Source organism: Odocoileus virginianus, chromosome 6 (assembly GCF_023699985.2).
Source record: "Odocoileus virginianus isolate 20LAN1187 ecotype Illinois chromosome 6, Ovbor_1.2, whole genome shotgun sequence".
Taxonomy (NCBI): Eukaryota; Metazoa; Chordata; class Mammalia; order Artiodactyla; family Cervidae; genus Odocoileus; species Odocoileus virginianus.
In genome coordinates this window covers 20,598,346-20,611,599 of record NC_069679.1, presented here as the reverse complement: position 1 = coordinate 20,611,599, position 13,254 = coordinate 20,598,346, and the positions used below count along the sequence as shown (strand labels likewise).

The window sequence follows — 13,254 nt, the reverse complement described above, 5'->3', positions numbered from 1 at the left end:
CAAGTACCTGACTCATGTTGCATGCTCTCTAAATGTCTGTTAACTTACAATGAAATGAAACCAGCAAGGGGTGAGATTAGGGTTTTGGGGTTTTTTTTAATTGAATATGTGCCATGAGGTCTCATGTGCCTCTCAGATTTGGCTCTGAGCTTTCTAGCAGTCTAGGCAAAAAGGGAAATGCAATCAGTGAAGGAATCTGTGATGTCAATGAGATAAAAACAAACTGGCTGCTCAGGAGAAACCTAGCTGTTTCTAGAGATTTAATATTTCCAGAATAAATGAATGATGTTGAACTCAGAAAAATTTCTTCCATTTGCATTTTTAGGAAGGCACCATCTTTCCAGCAAATGGCAGAGAACTTCATGTGTCTGTTTTTCAGACCGAAGCCTAAGAGGTGATCAGGAAAACTACTATTATGGAGGTGAAACACAGTCACAGCCTGATAACACGCCTTAATTCAAACAATATTTGGAAATACCTAGAAATACTGAAGCAGAGGTAGATGGATTGCATGTACTTTGGGCATGTATATATTTTCCAAGTTTAAAACAAGATTCATTGTCACCTTTTGAAGCTCTAGTTGTGCTTTATAAAAGAAGTGTGTTACCATCTTGTCTCATTTTTAAAGCATTCATATCCCAGGCCACAACCCTGAATCAGTTTTTTGTTGTTTTTTTCTCTTTTTGGGGTGGTGGAGATTATACTGAAACTCCATGGAATGTCTACTACACAATGTAAAATTCTACACGATTGGCCTTTTGTAACTATTAAGCAAAACCAGTAAATCAAGATGCTCAGATTAACATATTTTCAGCAGAAGTATCCATATGAAAGGAAATGTTGACATTCTTTATGAAAGCTGCTTTCTCCCTGTACTGCCGCCATTGTTATTGTGGATTTCCCTGTTCAGCACTTAGTTCCAATTTTTCAAATGATCCATTTCAACACTAGACAGCAATATTCTTCTAGCCATATGAGTTTTGGGTTGCATTTTATTACATTAAAGATTGCAGAGCTGTACTGTGAATTACAGTGTTAACATCCCCTATATTTTAGAGGACTGTGCTCATAAGAATTATTACAACTGGGTTCAGGAATTTTTTTCTTTTGGCCTTTGAAAAGTCCAATGCAATTTAATCTTTAGTAGTAACTAGATTATGAATGTACTGTACAACTACAAAAAAACTTAAAAGTACAAAAACAATGGATAATTGATTCAAGAATTCCAGAGAAACATTTCGCTTACAGGAGGTATCCTGAACGGATTCTTTACTGCCAGTGCTATCTCTATCCTAGCTTGCTGGTGATGTAGGAAAAAAGGCAAGGACACAAATAACTCAGCAAACCTCTTTTCAACACGTTGTCAAGTCCCTTATAAAGCAAGTGCAAACATGGCAGAAAGCCACCACCAAATTTCAGAGTCGAAGAATGCATAAATTGTTACAAGCTTATGCTATAGATCAACTACCCAGAATTTGGGAGGTTTCTGCTAATACCTTACTCTCAACCATCCTTGTCACTTCTTTCTCTCCTGGCCTAAGTGGGCCTCACTACCCACTTACTCCTCCAGAGCAAATGGGCCAGGTGAAAACTTGTCAGCTAATATTTCAGCTGATGTGATCACTGGAACTTTACTGAATTTCAGAACTTTACCCTTTTTATTAATCTTAGAATTTCTACCAAGGACCCCCCTATCACTTAAGTAAATGATTAATATTGATTCAAAAAATGACGAATTAAAAAAGCTTTAGGGATTTTTGTCTCTTCACTACAAGTGGCAGAGTTTCTGAACCACAATCAATTTTCACTTGTGATAATTTTATGATCTATTTAGCATAGCACAGTACTCTTGTTAATATTTTGAGAATTGTTTATACGGTCTTCCTTTAAATTGTTTTATTTTATTTAATCTTTTTTTAAAAATTTATTTCTTTTAATTGGAGGCTAATTACTTTACAATATTGTAGTGATTTTTGCCATGCATTGACATGAATCAGCCATGGGTATACGTGTGTTCCCCATCCTGAAACCCTCTCCCACCTCCCTCCCCATTAGTGGAAAATTGCTTTACAATCTTCCATACACAAACACAAATCAATCATAATTATATATATATATATATATATATATATATCCCATCCCTCCTATCCTTTCCCCCATTAAAATTTCTTTTTTATTGAAGTATAGTTGACATATACATTACAATATAGTGATTCACAACTTGTGATCATAAACTCTGTTTATAGTTATTATGAAATATTGGCTATATTCCCCATGTTGTACAATACATTCTTATAGCTTATTTTATATCTAACAGTTTGTACTTCTTAATCCCTTACTCCTGTCTAACTCCTTCCTCCTCCTCTCTCCCCACTGGAAACCACCAGTTTGTTCTTTGTATCTATGGGTCTGCTTCTTTTCTTGTATATTCACTAGTTTGTTATATTTTTTAGATTCCACATATAAGCGATATTATAAAGTATTTGTCTTTATCTGTCTGACTTATTTCACTTAGCATAATGCCCTCTAGATCCATCCATTTTGCTGCAAATGGCAAAATTTCATTCTTTTTTATGTCTGAGCTTGCCAATGCAGGAGACACACATTCAATCCCTGGATGGGGAAGATCCCCTGGAGGAAGAAATAACAACCCACTCCAGTGTTCTTGCCTGGAAAATCCTATGGACAGAGGTGTCTAGTAGGTGGGCTACAGTCCATGAAGTCGCAAAGAGTCAGACATGACTGAGCAACTGAGCACAGTGAGCCCAGTATTCTGTTGTATATGTGTGTGTATATATACACACACCACATTGTCCTTATCCATTCATCCTTTGCTGGACACTTAGGTTGTTCCCATTCTTAGAAATTTTAAATTACGCTGCTATGAACATTGGAAGGCATGTATCTTTTCCAGTAAGTGTTTGTGTTTTTTGGATATACACCCAAGTGAAAGTCACTCAGTCATGTCCAATTCTTTGCCATCCCATGGACAGAACCGTCCAGGAATTCTCCAGGCCAAAATACTGGAGTGGGTAGCCATTCCCTTCTTCAGGGGATCTTCCCAACCCAGGGATCAAACACAGGTCTCCCGCATTGCTGGCAGATTCTTTACCAGCTGAGCTAACAGGGAAGCCCATACACCCAAGTTCAGTTCAGTTCAGTCGCTCAGTTATGTCTGACTCTTTCAACCCCATGGACCTTAAATTTCATGTTTGTGATTGGAGACCAGTTTTTCTTTTTCCTGTAGATCTCATTTAAATGTGATTGAGGACAACCCCATTCAATTAAATGAAGACTGCCTCAGTTTATCAATACTTGTATTTTTCTCCTGGTCTCCCAATCAGAGATGATATTTAAAATATTTAACATCTTCCATAGTACCTATTCCAGCTCACCAGCCAGGCAAGACTTTCTCCCTGGCTCCCTCAGAGTCAAATTCCTATGAAGACTGATGTTCCTGCAGCTACAAAGCCAAGATCAAGGGCCAGCCAGCCTAAGGGGATCCTATGAGAGCCACTGGCAGTAACTAGGAGGCAAGGCTTTGAGAGACTGGCTTAGCATCAGTTAGTCAGAGTAGATTTCTGGCACCTAGTTAACTGGGCATTAACTCATTAGCTGTTATATCAAGGGTATCCTGGGTGAGAAGCCAGTATAACCAGGGCACTTTTACCAACCTGTGCATGCTATGTTGCTTCGGTTCAGTTCAGTTCAGTTCAGTCACTCAGTCATGTCCGACTCTTTGCAACCCCATGAATCGCAGCACGCCAGGCCTCCCTGTCCATCACCAACTCCCGGAGTTCACTCAGACTCATGTCCATCAAGTCGGTGATGCCATCCAGCCATCTCATCTTCTGTCGTCCCCTTCTCCTCCTGCCCCCAATCCCTTCCAGCATCAGGGTCTTTTCCAATAAGTCAACTCTTCGCATGAGGTGGCCAAAGTATTGGAATTTCAGCCTCAGCGTCAATCCTTCCAATGTTGCTTCAGTCATGTCCAACTCTTTGCGACCCCATGGACTATAGCCCGCCAGGCTCCTCTGTCTATGGGATTCTCCAGGCAAGAATACTGGAGTGGCGTGCCATTTCCTTCTCCAGGGCATCTTGTTGACCCAGGGATCAAACCTGCATCTCTTACGTCTCCTGTACTGGCAGGCAGGTCCTTCACCACTATCACCACCTGGAAAGCTCTTACCAACCTGGAGAGGACTTTTAAAATACTTTAGTAACCTGTATTATCTGTGAAGACTTTCCTATAAATATCGGCCAAGTATCAGACCTGCTCACAACCCATCATAAGCAACTGAACCTACAGACTTAGTGAGGATAAACAAGCATTTTAGCCAGCTATCTAAATGTTTCCTTGTCTTCCATACTTGAATCAGACCTTCTGCTTTGAATGTGGGTTCAATGCCTATAAGACTTTCAATATCTGTTTACCCAAACTTTTGACTTTTTTCTTCTAAGCCTCAGTTTCCTTTTCTGTAAAATAGTTATATTCAAAGCATTTCAACATACTGTTACTGTGAGGTTTAAATGAGACAATGCAAGGGAAATTCTTAGTATAATACCTGGAATATAGTTAGTGTTACCCACTTTTCACAGGATCTTCAATTAATGCATTTTGTAATCATATATGCAGGTACAAAGAGAAATGGTATATTTGGTTACATGAACACATGCTGTGCATTGTGTTAAAACAAAAGGATGAACAGAGAAATAGGCTATTATTGGGTATGAGAGGTTTTCATTCTTTCAGACATCATAGGGCTATTGTATACTCTGATGACATGAAGAAGCCTAGGATTGCAAGGACTGATGTCAACTCGTGGCTTCTGGGCTTTTATCCTTAATGAGGAAGAGCTCTGCTCTCTCTCTAGAAAGAGGGAGATCCTCTGTCAAGCTTCAGGTCTCCTTGTATTCATATATTATCTTTTCCTTTGACTTTTGCTCAAAACTAGGGAAAAGAGCATATCTTAAAATCACCAATGTCAGGAAACCCCAGGCTCTTTTGTTTCTGGGCAACATGAATAAGAAGACTGTCATAAAAGATATAGAAACCTAGGAGGAAATAAATAAAAATGAGTCCTAGAGGGCAGCATAAAAAAGGGTATAGCAAAACTCTGTTACCAAGTAAATGAGTCTTTTAAACAAGGTTTCCTTGTCATCCTCCTAGATTGGCATCAAGTCTTTATTTGAACCGTGTCATACTAGGTGCTCTGAGCAAAAGTCAATTATATTTTAGAGACCTGATGAAGACTAAACATCAAAATAAGAGTTGGAAGGAAGCACTGTGGCACACCATTTTCTAAGAGTTTCTTTGAATCATATCTGTTTTCCTCCTCTTCCCTCTTGGTGTTTTATCATATTCACAATATGCAGTTTTTGTTTTCTGACTTCCCGTCTCGGAAGTCTTGTTCACAAGTGGGTGTCATTGGCCCAGTCATATTGGTTTATTAGCATTGACTAATTAACTTTTCTTGATGTTTTCTTCATCATCCATGAGGTGGAAAATTTCCTCAAATGCATTTCAAAATCTCCCAGCTAATTCTCTAGTGATTTGTAAACCAAGTTTTATGCGTTATTCTAACTCTAAAATTTCTTAGTCTGAAAATAAATGTGTATTATGACTGTCCTTCTTTGAAGCAGTCTTATTTAAACCACTTTCCTCCTGTTCTTTCCCTGCAGCAATCTTCGTTACTGCCAAAGAATAGCGGCCATGACCATCTAGATTAATAAATGAAAGCCAAAAATAAAAGAAAGAAAAATGTAAAGTCTCAGTCATATCCCTTTCTTTGCGACCCCACGAACTGTAGCCCACCAGGCTCCTCTGCCCATGGAATTCTCCAGGCAAGAATACTGGAGTGGGTCGCCATTTTCTTCTCCAGGGGATCTTCCTGACCCAGGGATCGAACCTCGGTCTCCTGCACTGCAGGCAGTTTCTTTACCATTTGAGCCACCAGGGAAGCCCAGACTTGTATGTGAGACATTATTAAACTGTAATTGCAGAAGTTAAACAGTATCCCAACATTATTGATTCACCTTAGGTTTACATGTCTGTTGATATGATTCTCTTCATTAAATGAAAAATCCCTGTCATTTTTTGTAGAGTTGATATCATTTAGCAAAGTCAGATTTGTGAATATCCCAACTTGTCTGTCTTTGCATTGTTCTTAGAAAGAGAAGAGGTCTGAAAACCCCCCATTTTTGTTTTAACAATGCTAATTTATGTAAATATTTCACTATTTGGAACTTAATCATAAATATTATATTGACTTTCTTAACACATACATTATATTTGTCCTTGTTACTTGGCATAGAGGTGGAAAATAAGTATCTAGTATTATAAATGTGTGAAATACTCCCTTTGATCTATTAGAATTTTTCATAAATTCAATATAGCACATATCATTTTGAGCTACAGTATTAACTTATATCTCTGTTTCATCCTCCCCCTCAAGATTGGTGGTTTCTGGATAACAGTACCTTGCCTGCCTTATTTTCATTCTTTGTCATCATATAGATTCTTGTCATTGTGCCTGGCAAATAGCAGGGGCTTGATAAATGCTGTCATCAAATAAATGAATAATATTAATGTTATAGAGGCATAAAAATTGTGTAGAGTTGCTATAAATGTTTAAATTCAATAGTTTTACAAAACTTTCAATTAGTTATCTGTATCCTAATATATATCACTTCATGGCAAATAGATGGGGAAACAGGGGAAACAGTGGAAACAGTGGCTGACTTTATTTTGGGGGGCTCCAAAATCACTGCAGATGGTAACTTCAGTCACGAAATTAAAAGACGCTTGCTCCTTGGAAGAAAAGTTATGACCAACCTAGACAGCATATTAAAAGGAGAGACATTACTTTGCCCACAAAGGTACATCTAGTCAAAGCTATGATTTTTCCAGTAGGCATGTATGGATGTGAGAGTTGGACTATAAAGAAAACTGAGTGCTGAAGAATTGATGCTTTTGAAGTGTGGTGTTGGAGAAGACTTGAGAGTCCCTTGGACTGCAAGGACATCCAACCAGTCCATCCTAAAGGAAATCAATCCTGAATATTCATTGGAAGGACTGATGCTGAAGCTGAAGCTCCAATACTTTGACCACCTGATGCAAAGAAGTGACTCATTGGAAAAGACCCTGATGTTAGGCAAGACTGAAGGCAGGAGGAGAAGGAGATGACAGAGGATGAGATGGTTGGATGGTATCACTGACTCAATGGACATGAGTTTGAGCAAGCTCTGGGAGTTAGTGATGGACAGGAAGGTCTGACGTGCTGCAGTCCATGGGGTTGCAAAGAGTCAGACACTACTGAGCAGCCAGGGAACCCTGTGAAGACCAATACTCAAGCTTAATCCCAAGCAGGTTATATGACTCAATCCTACATAGCAAGAGGGATGTGGTCACTAAAGACCTTTCCTAAAGCTTAAAGCAAGACTTACAACTGTTCATATGTGTCAGGAAATAATGGCTAAACTTGACAGTAATTGTCAGTAGGGAAAAATAGAGTTAGACTGCTTCAAATGGGACCACCCCCTTAGAGAAAGACAAGTCATGGTCAAAGGACAGGGTAGAATGAAGAAGGAACTGGTTCATATAGTCTACGTTGTATCAGCCAGTAACCCAGGAGATTTACATGTTACTTCCTATAGTTCTCCCAGCACTATGAGTTATGTAGTGTTATTTCCATTTATTAATCAGGAAATATTGATAGATTTCTCCTTCTCCCAGCTACCAAGTAGGAGTCTTGGAGTTTAAACTAGGTCTGTAGTTTAATAAATAAATAAATAATAAAAGAAAAGCCCATTTTCTTTTCACCATAGCAGAATACATGATTGGATTTCACTCCCATTTTATATCTTTTGTTGAGTTAGGCAGGGCACGAATCAATTATACAAATTATTCCCACCAGCTTTATTAGAGGTTATATCCATCTTAGCAGTGGGAAGAGTGAGTATTAAGGAGGGCCTTCAAATAGTGGAGAAGTACAGACTTTGACTTGAAATGGACTGTGACCTGTACCCTTGTTCTGCCTCTTTCCTGAGCAAATTAGTTAACCATGCTAATCTTTAATTATATAATTTACGAAATGAAGATGTTCACAGAATTTCCAAATGATAAGTACAATCCCTAAAGCCAAGAAGGCATTCAAAACTGGTGGCTATTTGAATCACTAGTTAAGTAAAATAGTAATTCATTCTCCTTTCATGGGATGCTACTTAAAGCAAGGCTTGCCATTAGAGAAGCACAGAAAAAGAAAAGAATTGTCTCCAGGGAGGGCTTAGTTGGTTTTATGATGGAGGATATACCTCACAGTATGGATCAGCTTGACGTAAAATGCCTTTGACACACAGTGAAGTATGGCCTATTATATTGAATTTATGTTTTTGCTTGTCATTTGCTTCATTCAGAAGTGATTGATAATCCATCTTGAAACTCATCAAAAAATTTTGAACAAGCTATTTTTGAAAAAAATATTACAAAGTTACCTTCAAGAAATTTGCAAACATAATATACTGTAAATTATAATCAATGCCATATAAATGCAATGGAGAAGTCAAAACAAGGAAAGATGTTTCCAGGTTTAGAAGATAACTCTAGATTTGGGGTTTTCTGGGTCTTAAATCATTGGAACTGACACTAAAAAGCTAAAGGAATATGAGAAAAATAAAAGGACACCAAGACAGCTACCTTTGTGGAGCAAACATAAGAATAGTGACAGAAAAACTAAAATATAGTGAACTGAAGCTGATGACAATGCTAAAAAATTAATCATGACAAATCATTTAAATGCAACTTTTATAGTGAGAAAACAAAGAAGCGATCATCTCACTGCTTGGGAAACATACTACAAAGTTAAAAGTTGAAAGAAAAGGTTATCATCATTCACTTTCTATTCTGTTCCCATCCTCTCCAGCCATGATGATCTTCAAATTGGAAAAGCAAAGCAATAACAACACTAATAACAATAGTACTTTGTTATTGACACCGTGCTTTTAATTCTTTTTCAAATCCCAGAGCAATGTTCTAAAATCAGAGTGGACAGAAATCATGAATTCTAACTGATGAAAAGTGGAATTGTGCCCTTGACACTCCTTTCTTTTAAATTTCTAATTAAATTACTTTGCATGACTACTTTTTAAATCATTAAATGTAACAAATCAATAACAATAATAAAGCAGACCCAAGGAGCAGTAGAACATAAGTAATTATTGACTATCTCCCCCCAAAACAGCAACAGAAACACTTAACACTAATAAAATTTAAATCATTGCATCCGACAGCTATTCCCAAACTTATAAATGGACACCACTAGGCAATTCTGTCCAGTTCATTTTCAGCAGTTAATATCAATGCATTCAGCTATTGGCAGTGCATTTACATCTTAACATGGCTAAATCATTCAGACTGGAATCCCACTAAAAGTTAGACCATGATTAAACAGTGTCTTGTAATGCTTTTAGACAGACCTGGGTTCATATGCAGGCTTTCTAAATTATTAGCTGTGTAATTATAAAATAAGGACACCAGCACCTACTTGTCAGTTGTCATAGTAAATCAATGCAATGATATATTTGATGAAACTGATATTTATTGGGCACCTCCCATGAGTCAGATAGCCGCCTACTATTTAATCTTCTAGGCAACTTAAAGAGGCAAATATTACAGAGTCAGGCTTTTAACCCAAATCTTAGTTCAGATTTCTTGTGCCTTCCACAGCTCATCATGTAAGATGCTTGTCATGTGTAATATAGTGTTGTACATCAGATGTCTAGCATCTTTTTCGGTTTGCATGACTAAAACTTTGTACCCATTGAACAGCAACTTCTCCAGCCTCTGGCAACCACCATTCTACTCTCTGCTTCCTTTGGTTTGACTACTTTAGATACCTCATATAAGGGAAATCATGCAGTTTTTGTCCTTTTGCAAATGGCTTATTTCCTTCTCATGACGTCCCCAAGGTTCATCCATATTGTAGCATATGACAGAATTTTCTTTCCTATAACTTAATAATATTCTATTGTATGTATGTACCATGTTTTCTTTATCCACGAATCCCTTGATGGATACTAAGATTGTTCTTGCTGCTTGTTGTTGTTCAGTTGCTAAGACATGTCCAACTCTTTGCAACCCCATGGACTGAAGCATGCCAAACTTCCCTGTCCTTCACTATCTCCCAAAGCTGGTTCAGATTCATGTCCATTGAGTTGATGATTCTGTCTAATTATCTCATCCTCTCCTGTTCTCCTTTCCTTTTGTCTTCAGTCTTTCTCAGCATCAGGGTCTTTTCTAATGAGTTTGCTCTTCACATCAGGTGGCCAAAGAATTGAAGCTTCAGCTTCAGCATCAGTCCTTCCAGTGAATATTAAGGGTTGACTGGTTTGATCTCCTTGCTGTCCAGGGGACTCTCAAGAGTCTTCTTCAGCACCACAATTTGAAGGCATCAATTCTTTGGCACTCAGCCTTCTTCTTCTTACCTCTTGGGGCTATTGTGAAAATGGTGCAATGACAATGAAAATGCAATTTGTCTTTGAAATTCTGATTTCAGTTCTTTCATATAAATACTTAAAAGTGGGATTTCTGGATCAATGGTATTTCTGTTTTTAACTTTTTGTGGAACCTTCACATAGATCTGCACAGCAGCTTCACCATTTTACATTCCCGCCAACAGTGAAAATGAGTTCCATATCCTCAGCAGCACTTACAGTGTTATTAATAATAGCTGACTTTTGTAAAGCCTATCCAAAATATTCAGCTTAATTTTTGTAGAAACAGTTCTGCTTTGTTTCACACTCATATTCCATAGGAATATGTAACACAAGAAAGTGCAAAAACTGAGTAACAGTTACAATTAGCATATTTAAGTTTGGAATAAAAACAACTGATCATTTGAAAATGCACAGCTCAACTGGTAGGGACAGAGTGGTAGAAATCTAGAGAAGAACTCACAGCCTAAAAAAATGTATCCTTCCATGGGGTATCAATGAAGTGTTTAAAAAAGAGAGGAGAAAGGATTACTCTTATGGAGGTGAGTTAAGAGAGCCTACTCCTTGAAATGAAAGAGTTGAACAAGATGACCTCTGAGGGTCCTTCAAGATCAAAATAAGCCTCTATAGTAGACTAAAAATGATAGAACTGGATTCGAATTTCAAAGCTATCATCAGGGCTATACATTCCATAAGTCCTTGAAGGTTCTAATTGAGTATACAGATTTCATACCTTGCACACTGACCCCTCCTCAGATTTTCCTTGACAATACAAAGGAATTGTATAGGCTTTCTTCTAGTTTAAGAGTTCCCACCTCTGTTTTTAAAGCTGATGCATCTAAAATGCACTGTGAGTAGAGCTTATATCTAGGCCAGGCAAAGAGAAATGTGGCTTCTCACTGGTGAGCAAGGCAGATTTTTCTGCAGTTCATTTTCCCTTTTACAAAATGAGATTAAAGTGATGATGACTATGTCTTCATCTAGTCCTACAGTTTAATCATTTTATGATCTTTTAATACTTTCCGTACTCAGAAATCTTCATGTAAAAATTGTCATGTACTTGGTTGCAGTTACCACCTGAAAGGTTTATTACTATTTACAACTCTGCCTTCCTATGTGGTAATCAGACTGAATGTTTCTACTTAACATCAATAACTCCATGCCCGGTAGCTATTACTATCCCTGCGACTACTACTATTACTAATACATACCAGGTTGCTCTGTCACCTAATGTCATAGTCACCTACAGTGGAATCCAGATTGCTCTAGTTTCTGCTTCAGTAGTAATTTAGAGCATTTCTCTGCCCTCTCTGTTTGGAAAGATCACACATGAGACTGTCATACTCCAATTTGTTGAGTATCATGCAACTGTCTCTTCCTCATACAAGGCCAGTCAGCAGAACTATGTTTTGATGAGCATGCCTTCAGTCCTGGTCATTAGGCTGCTTTTAAGAACTTTGTAGTTATTACTCTTTTCTTGTCATTGATTTTCAAGTGGGATGAAATTATTTCAAAAGTTTTGTTTCAGCAGTTGTTCATGTTTACATACCTGTTGAATATTAGACAATGCTGGGTTGTTGTTTTTCTTTTTTTTTTTTTTTCATGATTTGCTGTGGTTTGCATTTTCTGCCACATTAGAGCTATATTTTCTGTCAAATTTTCTACATATATATCACTTCTTTCAATTCAATTCTATTACTCTTAGTTAAGATCTAATGAAACCCTACAGAGTACATCATGAGAAAGGCTGGGCTGGATTAAGCACAAGCTGGAATCAAGATTGCTGGGAGAAATATCAATAACCTCAGATATGCAGATGACACCACCCTTATGGCAGAAAGTGAAGAACTGAAGAGCATCTTGATGAAAGTAAAAGAGGAGAGTGAAAAAGTTGGCTTAAAGCTCAACATTAAGAAAAGTAAGATCATAGCACCTGGTCCCATCACTTTATGGGAAATAAATGGGGAAACAGTGGAAACAGTGGCTGACTTTATTTTGGGGGGCTTCAAAATAACTGCAGATGGTGATTGCAACCATGAAATTAAAAGACACTTACTCCTTGGAAGGAAAGTTATGACTAACCCAGACATCATGTTTAAAAGCAGAGACATTACTTTGCCAACAAAGGTCCGGCTAGTCAAGGCTATGGTTTTTCCAGTAGTCATGTATGGATGTGAAAGTTGGACTATGAATAAAGCTGAGTGCTGAAGAATTGATGCTTTTGAACTGTGGTGTTGGAGAAGACTCTTGAGAGTCCCTTGGACAGCAAGGAGATCCAACCAGTCCATCCTAAAGGAGATCAGTCCTGAATGTTCATTGGAAGGACTGATGTTGAAGGTGAAACTCCAATACTTTGGCCACCTGATGCGAAGAGCTGACTCATTTGAAAAGACCTTGATGCTGGGAAAGATTGAAGGCAGGAGGAGAAGGGGACGACAGAGGATGAGAGGGTTGGATGGCATTACTGACTCAATGGACATGGGTTTGGGTAAATTCCGGGAGTTGGTGATGGACAGGGAGGCCTGGCATGCTGCAGTCCATGGGGTCACAAAGAGTCGGACACGACTGAGTGACTGAACTAAACTGAACTGAATGAAACCTTAAAGCAGAAATCCCTATAAATTTGCAGTTCCATACTTCCAATAGAGAACTTTATAAACTGCCTGCACAATCTATGCTAGGCATCACTAAAGGAGCTCAGTTATGTTTAGAGCTATTGAAACTGCACACAGAATGCTAATAACATGGAGTGACCTACTGTCT

General features: G+C 38.1%; 1 long non-coding RNA gene across 2 annotated transcripts in view; it reads left to right on the top strand.

The window, feature by feature from the left end:
* The window catches only part of LOC110128359 (uncharacterized), a 99,212-nt gene extending 98,666 nt beyond the window's left edge, over positions 1–546 (top strand). For both annotated transcript variants that reach the window (XR_002311141.2, XR_011488217.1), the window contains one exon: positions 326–546. This is a non-coding gene — a long non-coding RNA (uncharacterized lncRNA). The remainder of the gene's footprint in view (positions 1–325) is intronic.
* Positions 547–13,254: the final 12,708 nt, after the last annotated feature.